Source organism: Brachyhypopomus gauderio, unplaced genomic scaffold (genome assembly GCF_052324685.1).
Source record: "Brachyhypopomus gauderio isolate BG-103 unplaced genomic scaffold, BGAUD_0.2 sc463, whole genome shotgun sequence".
In the NCBI taxonomy this organism is placed as follows: Eukaryota; Metazoa; Chordata; class Actinopteri; order Gymnotiformes; family Hypopomidae; genus Brachyhypopomus; species Brachyhypopomus gauderio.
In genome coordinates this window covers 22501-32289 of record NW_027507284.1, presented here as the reverse complement: position 1 = coordinate 32289, position 9789 = coordinate 22501, and the positions used below count along the sequence as shown (strand labels likewise).

Genomic DNA, 9789 nt, shown 5'->3' with positions numbered 1-9789 from the left:
TTTTACTTTTGTTATTTGCTTTACAATAATATCAGCTGTCAATTAAAATAATGAGTCAATTATCAATATTATTACTGCAAATACTGTCTTCAAATTACTGCAAATTACTGTCTTCTTGCTTGTTTATGCCGCTCAGACCGTGCATTAATTGTAAATCCTCCTTCTTTGTAAAACCAGCTTCTTACAATTGCGGAATCCAGCTGCTGAGAGGAATACTGAGTGTTTGGGGAGTCCTGAAGTGTCTGCATGCACAGCAATGTGCAGTCTGTTTTAATATTCAAGCCAAGGATGTATATTGTACCAGTTCACCATAACTGAAAAAAACAGACTTTCTACGTGTCTTTATTATTATTTTTAAAGAAGTGCGATTACATGCGATAAATCACATTTTCTCTTATTTTTGGAAAGAACTATAGAGCAAAAAAAAGTCACACTACGATGGGATTTCTGCATTAGTCATATAGTTAGTTAGCTAACTAGCTGGCTAGTTACATGCAACTAGCTATAAAGAACTGTAGGGCCTACTACTAACTTCGAGTTGTCTGAATCAGAGCACACTTCTCTCTCCTGCCTGGCTTGGGAGACTCCAAACTGATGGATTACATGTTGCCCCTGCTGGGCGACACACGCCATGTTTTCTGGTCCGAGAGCTTTTCTTCTTCCAGACCGCCAACAGTAGCTCCATCCCCGGTTTTACATGGGCTTTTGTGCTGGTGAATGTTTCCACCCCTCTCCTAGGCGCCAGTGTCCTGCTGTGATACCAGCCTGCTGGTTGGCATTAAGAATAGACGCATTGTCAACCCGGAAACGTCCAGCCCTCTACCGTTCTCGCCCGGCCGCTTCAGCGCCTCCAAGCTGCTGGGTGTGTTTCATATCTCCGACGACTTCTCGGAGAGGGAGAGGAGTACCTGGATCAGTGGATATGGCATGTATCAGTTCAGTAGCAACAAGTATCAGTGCATAACTGAGCAGAAGTGATCAATACCCAGTGCTGACCTGACCAGTACGTGATTGCGAACGGGAGAGCACATTTTTAGTTGTCATGCATCAGCGGTTTAATTCATATGAATTTGTATTTATAATATGTATGCACAAGATCGAATGAATATCAAGTTCGTTTCAGCACCATGGACAGTTAAACGACTTGATTCATGTATAGTATCACTATCAACATTCCACTATACAAAAGCTGTTCACTCATCTCATGACATTATATCAATGCGCAGAATTTGTAACGTACCGGATATCCTAATTATTTTATATGGTCTAAGAAAATAATCAATCTTTTCACATTATCAATGCGCAGAATTTGGAATGTTCCAGAAATCACAACAATTATTTATTTAATAAATGATTTAATGGTTTAACAGTTAAACCATTAAATCATTAAATAATTTAACAGTTAAATTATTAAACAATACCACCACTGCTGCTGTAGTTAATTCATTTAACTCGTAATCACGAAATTAAAATCCAGTTTTTGATAAAATCTGCAAGAAATTTACAATTCTTATTTTTCTCATCTTATATCGATCTATTATATCTTACATTTTACACCTATTTCTTATACAGACTTCATCTGGAGTATCCAAATGAGGTAAACACGTTGAGAATGTCTACTTTAGATTAATTCTGTCATTTTCTACGCAAACTTATTTAAAAGTGATTTAATTGCCATGTATGAGTAAAATGATTACAAAAACAACGATAACATTTTAAGTTAACTATCTACCTAAGAACTAACATTTTTACACATGAAAACAGTCAAGCTGGTGCAACTGCAAACGTCAAATAACCGCGGTGTAAAAGGTTGGGTTACACTGTATCGCTCGGGCTGCGCTACAGCGTGTTCTCAGGTGCACTCCCACTACTGGTCGGTAGGGGGCCCTGCTCTGTCTCTGACCTGGGCCAGCTCACCCCACCTTAGGCGACCTGGTGGCCCCCTGAGCTCCCTCAATAGCCTAGATGACTATGTGTTGCCAACTCCTCACTAAGGAAAGTGAGGTGTGTGTGAGAACTTGTATGTCCACAACATAGGTTTGGTCAGTTGGCCATCCACTAATCTGTCTACATTGTCTTCACTTCACTGTGAAGACAATAACACCTATAAAAACTGGGACAACACTGCTATGATATACTTAAACCCAAATTACATATTTAGAACTTATGACCAGAAACAGACTAGTGATGAATAAGTAGATAGTGGCTGATGAATTTACAGATGTAGGCAAGACACACACACACCTACTAAAGTGACCCGTGATTGTAGGAAGAAAGCAGAGAGAAATCAACAGAATATTCCAGAGTTTTGACCATTGATTACAGAAAAATATCCATCTTCTGTATTATTGGAGTCACTTACCCAGTCTGGACCGTCATCAGTGTCACTTAATATATGATGCACCTGTTTTACTAATGTACCACTGCATCTTGACAGTTTATTAATACATGACCATATATCTAGCATATAATACACTCTACTGAACTGAGATTGCCACAGGAACAGCAGCTACATTCACAGCTAAACTACCCTAACACTAAACTACCCTAACCTTAGACTAAACTACTCTAACCCAAACGTACCCTAACCCTAAACGAAACTACCCTAACCTTAAAATAAACTACTCTAACCCCAACATACCCTAACCCTAAATGACCCTAAACAAACTACACAAAACATAAACTACCCTAACCCTAAACTTCCCTATACAAACTACCCTAACCTTAAACGAAACTACGCTAACCTAACCCTAAACTACCCCAACCTTAAACTACCCTAACCCTAAACGACCTAACTTAACTCTAAAAATATTCTTAAACTTCTACCTCCATAAACTACTGTCTTCATAATCTAACATAAGTCCTCCATAAATTACTGTCTCCATACACTAGTCTTTAACTCTTTATAAACAAAACTACTGTCTTCATAATCTAATCTTTAAAGGTAACCTAATGTTTCCAAATGAATCATAAACTAAACTACCCTCCACATGAACTAACCGGCCATCCTCATAAGCTAACATAACATCTCCTCCACCTTCTCCACAAACTAACATACTCTCTCTGTAAACCAACCAGCCTTCTCTCTAAGCTAACCACATTTTCTTCCATTCTCTGGATGTTGACTCCAGTAGCTATGCTTCTGTTAAGGTATTTGTATTTAGACCTGTATTATATATTACAATTTGAAATTTTAATCTTTGGACAACATAATACGCCATCAAAAAATATTTTGCAGAAGATAAAATTTATTTTTGTTGTGATAGTTCTGCTATCAACAAATAATATATACAAAAATAGTGACAGGTCTCACTTGTATGAATATGGTTTTCATTTGACAAGGCAAATACAAAAATATATAAAAACTACACAGTCAACTTTTTGTAACATTTTAACACATGTGCATATTAGCTAGCACGAAAGATAAGCTGACATAATTTTGTCAAAACAAACCAACAAAGAAAGTAAACCAATATGGAGCATCCCTGAATTTTACACGTCAAACTATCAATCGATAAAACTGTCTGACATTCTCTTCCACAATAAATATGTTACACAGCGGAGCTTCAAGCTGCTCACAGATTCAGAACTTCACTGGGCCGTGTTGTTACTAAACGCAGCCTCGAATGGCCGTAGTCATCTCTCCAGCTTTGTCCCTTTAAAGCCACAAGAATAATTATGGATTTGTCACACCATGCTGCACTTATCAAGAAAATCAAAGAAATATATTGTAGCTTGCATTAACTTGTCCGCATATTAAGAACATTATTTTAAATAAAATGTATAGAAATAAGGACTGAAGAATTTCACACTCTAGACAGGTTTATAACGAATACAGCTGGTGCAGCACCATAAGTTTAAAGACCCATTTTTTCATATATTATACCAAAACTGTATCAACACAGGGAACAATATGTGCCTGTAATATGTGTAGAGTTTGGTCAATGGTCGATGGTTGGTGGAGGGTGCAGACAACAATTTGTATTTAGATAAAACTGCACAGCTGAACATCCATCTCACCATATTTCCAGGTTCGTAGGAATAAATCACTTTGAACCAGAAGCCCCTTTAGATGGATCATCTCAAAGGACTTTGTTCATGTTCAAAGCAACTGTGCAAACATTTGCTAGTGGTTTTACTCCACGAAGTTCAGTTTGCCGCGTCATGAAAAATGAATGTGAGAAGCACAGCGGTGCTGTAAAGTGTGTGTGGCTATTTCCCCCAGTACTCCATCCAAGCACCACGTTGGAGGAGCACCTTCACAAGCGTGTGAGAACAGGCAGACCAGGATCAGGTTCCCTGGGCTCTTCTCATCCTGCGTAAGAAGTTCAGCTTCTCCTCCAGCAGCTCCTGGATGCGCTTGTTGCGCGTTCGTTCGTGCGGGAAGATGCGTCCTCTCGTCTGGATGATGTTGCTCTCCGGGGATTCGCCGTCTGCCCCGTCCACGCTGGGCGGCACCTCGATGGCGTTGCTCTCCCGCTGTCTGCTGGGTGACCTTGAGGTGCTCGTTGTTGTGCGGCTATAACGGTTGTCGTGGATACTCTTGGTTGTCATGGAGACTGTCGTCGGGGATTCCGTTACAAGCGGTGCTGACGGTGTGGCCGGCACGATGAAAGCCGGTGTTGCAGCAGTGGGTGCTGTTTCCACAGCAACACTTTCTCTAGGTGTGGTTTCTTCGCTTGCGGACGACAGCGTTGGTCGGCCTGACATGGTGAGGGATCCGGGCAATATGGTTTGGGGCTCTGGTACGTCTTTCCTGTTAGACCCACCGATCACCGGGACGTTCTCATTCAGGGCCGTGGTGCTGGGTACCATGGAGAAACCGTTCACATCAGCGGCAGTGAAGCCATCGTGAGCGTCATTAGCACCTGTCTGTACGATGAAGGCACTTGTACCTCCAGAGTGGAGTGTGTGTGGCGTGGCAGAAGACGGGCTCAGGCCCGTGGGCATGCAGCTCCGTAAGGGCACGATGGCGCTGGGCGCTGGGGTGTGTCCGTGAGCAGAACCTGTAACCTCCGCGGTGGAACACGTCACCTTTGCAAAGAACGTGCTCCGCCCTGTGGTCGTGTCCAAAGACGTAATCGGTGCGGTGGTTTGTGGCTGTCTGGTGGAGGATGCTGTCTTGGTTTTCCTCTGGGTGATCTTGGGGCTGTTGGTGGAACCAGAGCGCCCCCTGCTGGTCACTCTGGGCTTGGCTATTGGCTGGCCTGTGGGTGTGGTGGCCCTGGTCACGTTGCCCGGCCCACAGGACCTGCAGCACATGCGCTGGAAGGCCGGGAGCCCACAGTGCTGCAGCAGAGCGTCCATAGAGCAGAACGCCGAGCGGTCTCTATGGCAACGCTGCCCTGCAACACAACACAGTATCATGCTCAGAGTGGTGAGAGTCGGCATGCCCTGAAATTAACACTTTGGTTAGACTATGCTAACTGGTAGGAAGGAGTCTTTGAATGTGTGTGTGTGTGTGTGTGTGTGTGTGTGTGTGTGTGTGTGTGTGTGTGTGTGTGTGTGTGTGTGTGTGTGTGTCCGTGTGTATGTGAGAAAGAGAGAGAGTTGTGTAGCAGAAGACCAGAATCAGAAGTTGCATGAAGACAGTAGCTGAAAACACTAAAGCAGATTTAGGTAGTTTGATTTCTGACCAAAATCACATGTTCATGTTTACAGTGTTATTGATCACTTTCATTCAAATGACACGTGACTGTTACTGGGCTCACACAGCGGGAGAACACAGAGGAAGCTCACTCGTCTTCTCATTTTAGAACACATTTTTATTCCTACTTTTGCAGTTGTTTATGACAGAAACTGAAACAATGAGATGCACTTCCCCTTAAATATATAGATATAGAGTTGTTTTCTTAAGAAAAATAAATCAACTGTATCGAAAGGTACAAGTTCACAGTAACTTTGGTAAAACACTTCATTACTTTGAGACCAGTCAATCCATTGGTAAATCAAACCAGGAGTCACAAAAATAAATAAATCGGTCATTGGTTAAATAAAATACAGGATTTCAATGATGATGTAAAAACTGGCATGGCACACGTACGTGTCATATATTAAACATTTACAAAACATTAATAAAGTTTCCCTGATAAATCAAAGTGCATATAGACGCAGTGCACGTTAAGTCCGTCTGAATGTATCCCCTAAACACTCTTCCCACATTTTCCAGCCAAGACACAGCAGACCAACCAAAGTCTCCCAGCCATCACTCTAAGTATATAATATTAGCTTTTTTTTCTGATAAGTAAGGAGTTAACAGTCATGAACGTTATTAATACAGTCAACACCAACAAGTATTTACAATACTGTACTGTGAGGCTCGGCTTCTCTCACACTTGCCCCACAGCATTTTTTAGCACGAAACTTCGAATAGCTCGCTACAGTCACAACAGAAATGTGTTTCACAATACGATGACAAGTCTGAAGTGGTAAAGAGACGCCTAGAGCCGGTCTGCGCCCTACCTCCCATACCTACTGGGTAGTTGGTGTTTGAGATGTGTAATGTTGGTCAGTTGCTTGGTTCCAGAATACATTTGTAAGAAGCTGCCTCTGGGTGCGATACGTCCCTATGAGTAAAGCCGTACTTTCGCAGATGAATGCTGATACATTCAGATCCAGTGTAAGGCATTGTTCTCACGCTCAGTGTAACACAAAAAAGTCTGGATGGAAATCAATATGCGTGAGGTAAGACCCTCACACACATGAACACATATATGAACGAACACACACACACACACATACACACACACACACACAAATACAATACATACATACAAATCCTCTCTGTCTCACATAAGGACACATCACTTTCAGTGTGTGAGTGGTGTGGAATGAGGCTGGAAAAGAAAGAGTGATCTTCCCAACAGAGAGTTGAGAAGAGGATAAAATAACAAAGTTTAAACCACTTCTCTCTGAAAAACGGAGAGGCAACTGGCTTAGCAAGTCCTGCATAATATAGATCTACCCCCTTCCCCAAACACTTTATATCTTTTATTAAATACGTATAGTTCTGTATTTATGTAAAATCAATAAAAAAATTACACATAACAGTCAAGAATTAAAGCGATCAATAGCAGTCAAAAGGTTAGGCAAATAAGCTACAGCTTATCATGGTAAAACAAATTATTATTTTATATTATTGGAATTCATATAGATTTATAGTTATGTATAAATACAAATATGTTTATATGTTTGTTTTAAAGTCTGCAAGCACAAATAAGCTGCATTTATTGTACTTCTTAACAGTCGGAGAGGATGGAGGATGAGGTGGTGTAGCAATCGATCGTGTGCAGCGACCCTGTTAATCATTTAGACGTTCCACCTCATGGTCACCATCTGTCACCAGCACCTAAGTGGTGGTTCAACAGTACTTCCCATGTTTACAGCTTAAATTATGTGATCTCTCTTTTTCAGTCTGAGAATGGAGTAGGATGTGAAATGAGCACTTAGCAAAGTTTTTTTTTACCTCATTGTGACAATCTCACATTCACAATAAAGCTTTAGTAATTTTTTAAAAACCTTTAGACACTTCTTTGTTTTTTTTTTTGTCCTCTCACACTTGTAGCTCAGGCAGCATTTCAAAATGGCGTCCCTGGAGCATGACCCATGGCTAAACAACAGCTCGGAATGGGCAACCAATCGCAAGGCTCCATCCGAATCAATTTCCGGCAACAACTCTCTACTCAAGCTGCCAATCCAATCAAGAAAGCCCCTTCCTCAGACAAACTCCTCTCTTGCATTTTTTGTTTGTTTTGTTTTGTTAACAATTTCTGACTGGCCAGCGTTCACAACACAGAGCTCCACAAAGGAGAGAGAGAGAGAGAGAGACAGAGCGAGAGACAGAGAGAGAGAGTGAGAAACAGAGAATTCTCCCCCTATCAGAGACGCCCCAGAAAGGAGGACCACCACCCATGAAAGAGAAGCGAGTAGGCCTGGGGGGTGATCAGCCACTCAGGGGAGTTTGCCCAGCAGAGCAAAGCAAAGACAGAGCGGCAGGCCCCAGCCCAGAGCAGCAATAGAGCGGAGAGGCCTGGCTGGGCTTGACAGAGAAGCTTTACTTGAGATCCTCTGCACGGGAGGTACTTGGGGTCATGACGCGACAGCCACTGGATCAGGAAGTTACCGTGCTTGTTGAAGTCCGACGTGCCCTCTGAGGTACGCAGTACAGAAGGAGAGTGAGAGACAGAGAGACAGAGAGAGAGAGAGAGAGACAGAGTGAGAATTCAAGTGGGAAAGAAGTCAAAAGAGAAGAAGAGCAGAACACAGATGGAGACAGAAATAACGAAAATGAGACATGAAAAGTATAATAAAGACGGATTGAGAAAATGAGACATTAGAAGCAGAAAAAAGATTGAAGAAAATTAGACATTAAAAGTAGAAGAAAGAGAGAGATTGAGAAATGAGACATTAGAAGTAGAGGTAAGAGAGGGATTGAGAGAATGAGAGAAACAACTGATCAGTGAAATATACAGAGCAAATACAAGTGCTTCATGCTGAATCAGTGCTTAACGCTCCCCTGCTGTGATTCAGCTCTTCCTCACACCAGGGCTCTCGGGTGACAGACAGAGAGATGGAGAGAGAGAGAGAGAGAGAGAGAGAGGAGAGAGAGAGAGAGAGGAGAGAGAGAGAGAGAGAGAGAGAGAGAGAGAGAGAGAGAGAGAGAGAGAGAGGAGAGAGAGAGAGAGAGGAGAGAGAGGAGAGAGAGAGAGAGAGAGAGAGAGAGAGAGAGAGAATGAGAGAGAGAGACGAGAGAGAGAGAGATGCTGAGCGAGTAGATGAGGAGAAGAGAGAGAGAGAGAGAGAGAGAGAGTCATGAACTCACTGGGACAGCGCTCCATTCTGCAGGGCCGCAGGGCGGCTGGTTTGGAGTCCAGGCAGAGACCAATGGTGTTGGTCCCGGGTATGACACAGCACCTGTCTGTCCTGTGTCCCATTACCGCAAGTCACCGAGCACTGCGTGCACAAAGGTGGACACACAAAAACAAGCAGACACAAACAGAAAGTTGTGAGTAAGGAAGACCAAAAATTGTAACTGCACCGAACATGTAAGAGTATTAACAAAATGACATTGACTTAAGTCTGAACTATATGCCAATTTAGCGTGATTCCCTGTTTAAAGCTGCCCTGGGGAAATTGCGATGGTGTCTGCACTGTACATTTTGAAACTATTCAATCCATACTAAGCACTTAAAAAAAAAAACCATCCTCCACTGCTATCAAAATCACTTTGGAAACAGCCTGCCCTGTGTGTGTGTCCATGGTGCACGTGTGTGTGTGTGTGTGTGTGTGTGGTGTGTGTGTGTGTGGTGTGTGTGTGTGTTGGCTCCACCTGGGACCAGGGTCCGAGCCTCCACTCGGCAGGGCACAGCTGGCGGTTACACTCTCTCCGAGACTCCGGACGCTCGTCGCTGCAGTGACGGCTGCGGATGGATTTGAACTGACTGTCACCCAGCGGCTGCACACAGCGCACGGAGCGCGTTTGGGTACCAGACCTGCCACAGGACTTACTGCACTCACCCCACTCTCCAGCCACCCACCTACACACACACACACCACACACACACACACCACACACACACACACACACACACACACACACACACACACACACACACACACACACACAGGAGAGGTTTGCTGTGAAACATTTCTCAGAAAATTCAGTGAACACTAACACACACACACACACACACACACACACACACACACACACACACACACCACACACACACTTACATGGGCTGGGCACACTCGCGCAGGTAGCACTCTGTGGACATGGTTGTCAGGTTT

At 43.1% G+C, this 9789-nt stretch overlaps 1 pseudogene across 1 annotated transcript in view; it reads right to left on the bottom strand.

The window, feature by feature from the left end:
* Positions 1–3235: 3235 nt before the first annotated feature.
* LOC143506331 (A disintegrin and metalloproteinase with thrombospondin motifs 2-like) overlaps positions 3236–9789 on the bottom strand; it is a 19861-nt pseudogene continuing 13307 nt past the window's right edge. Inside the window, exons 14-18 of the transcript XR_013128288.1 lie at positions 9736–9789; positions 9329–9536; positions 8822–8952; positions 8058–8149; positions 3236–5345 (exon numbers count right to left, since the gene is read on the bottom strand). The exon at positions 9736–9789 is cut by the window's right edge and continues 81 nt beyond it. The product of XR_013128288.1 is annotated as an A disintegrin and metalloproteinase with thrombospondin motifs 2-like (transcript). The remainder of the gene's footprint in view (positions 5346–8057; positions 8150–8821; positions 8953–9328; positions 9537–9735) is intronic.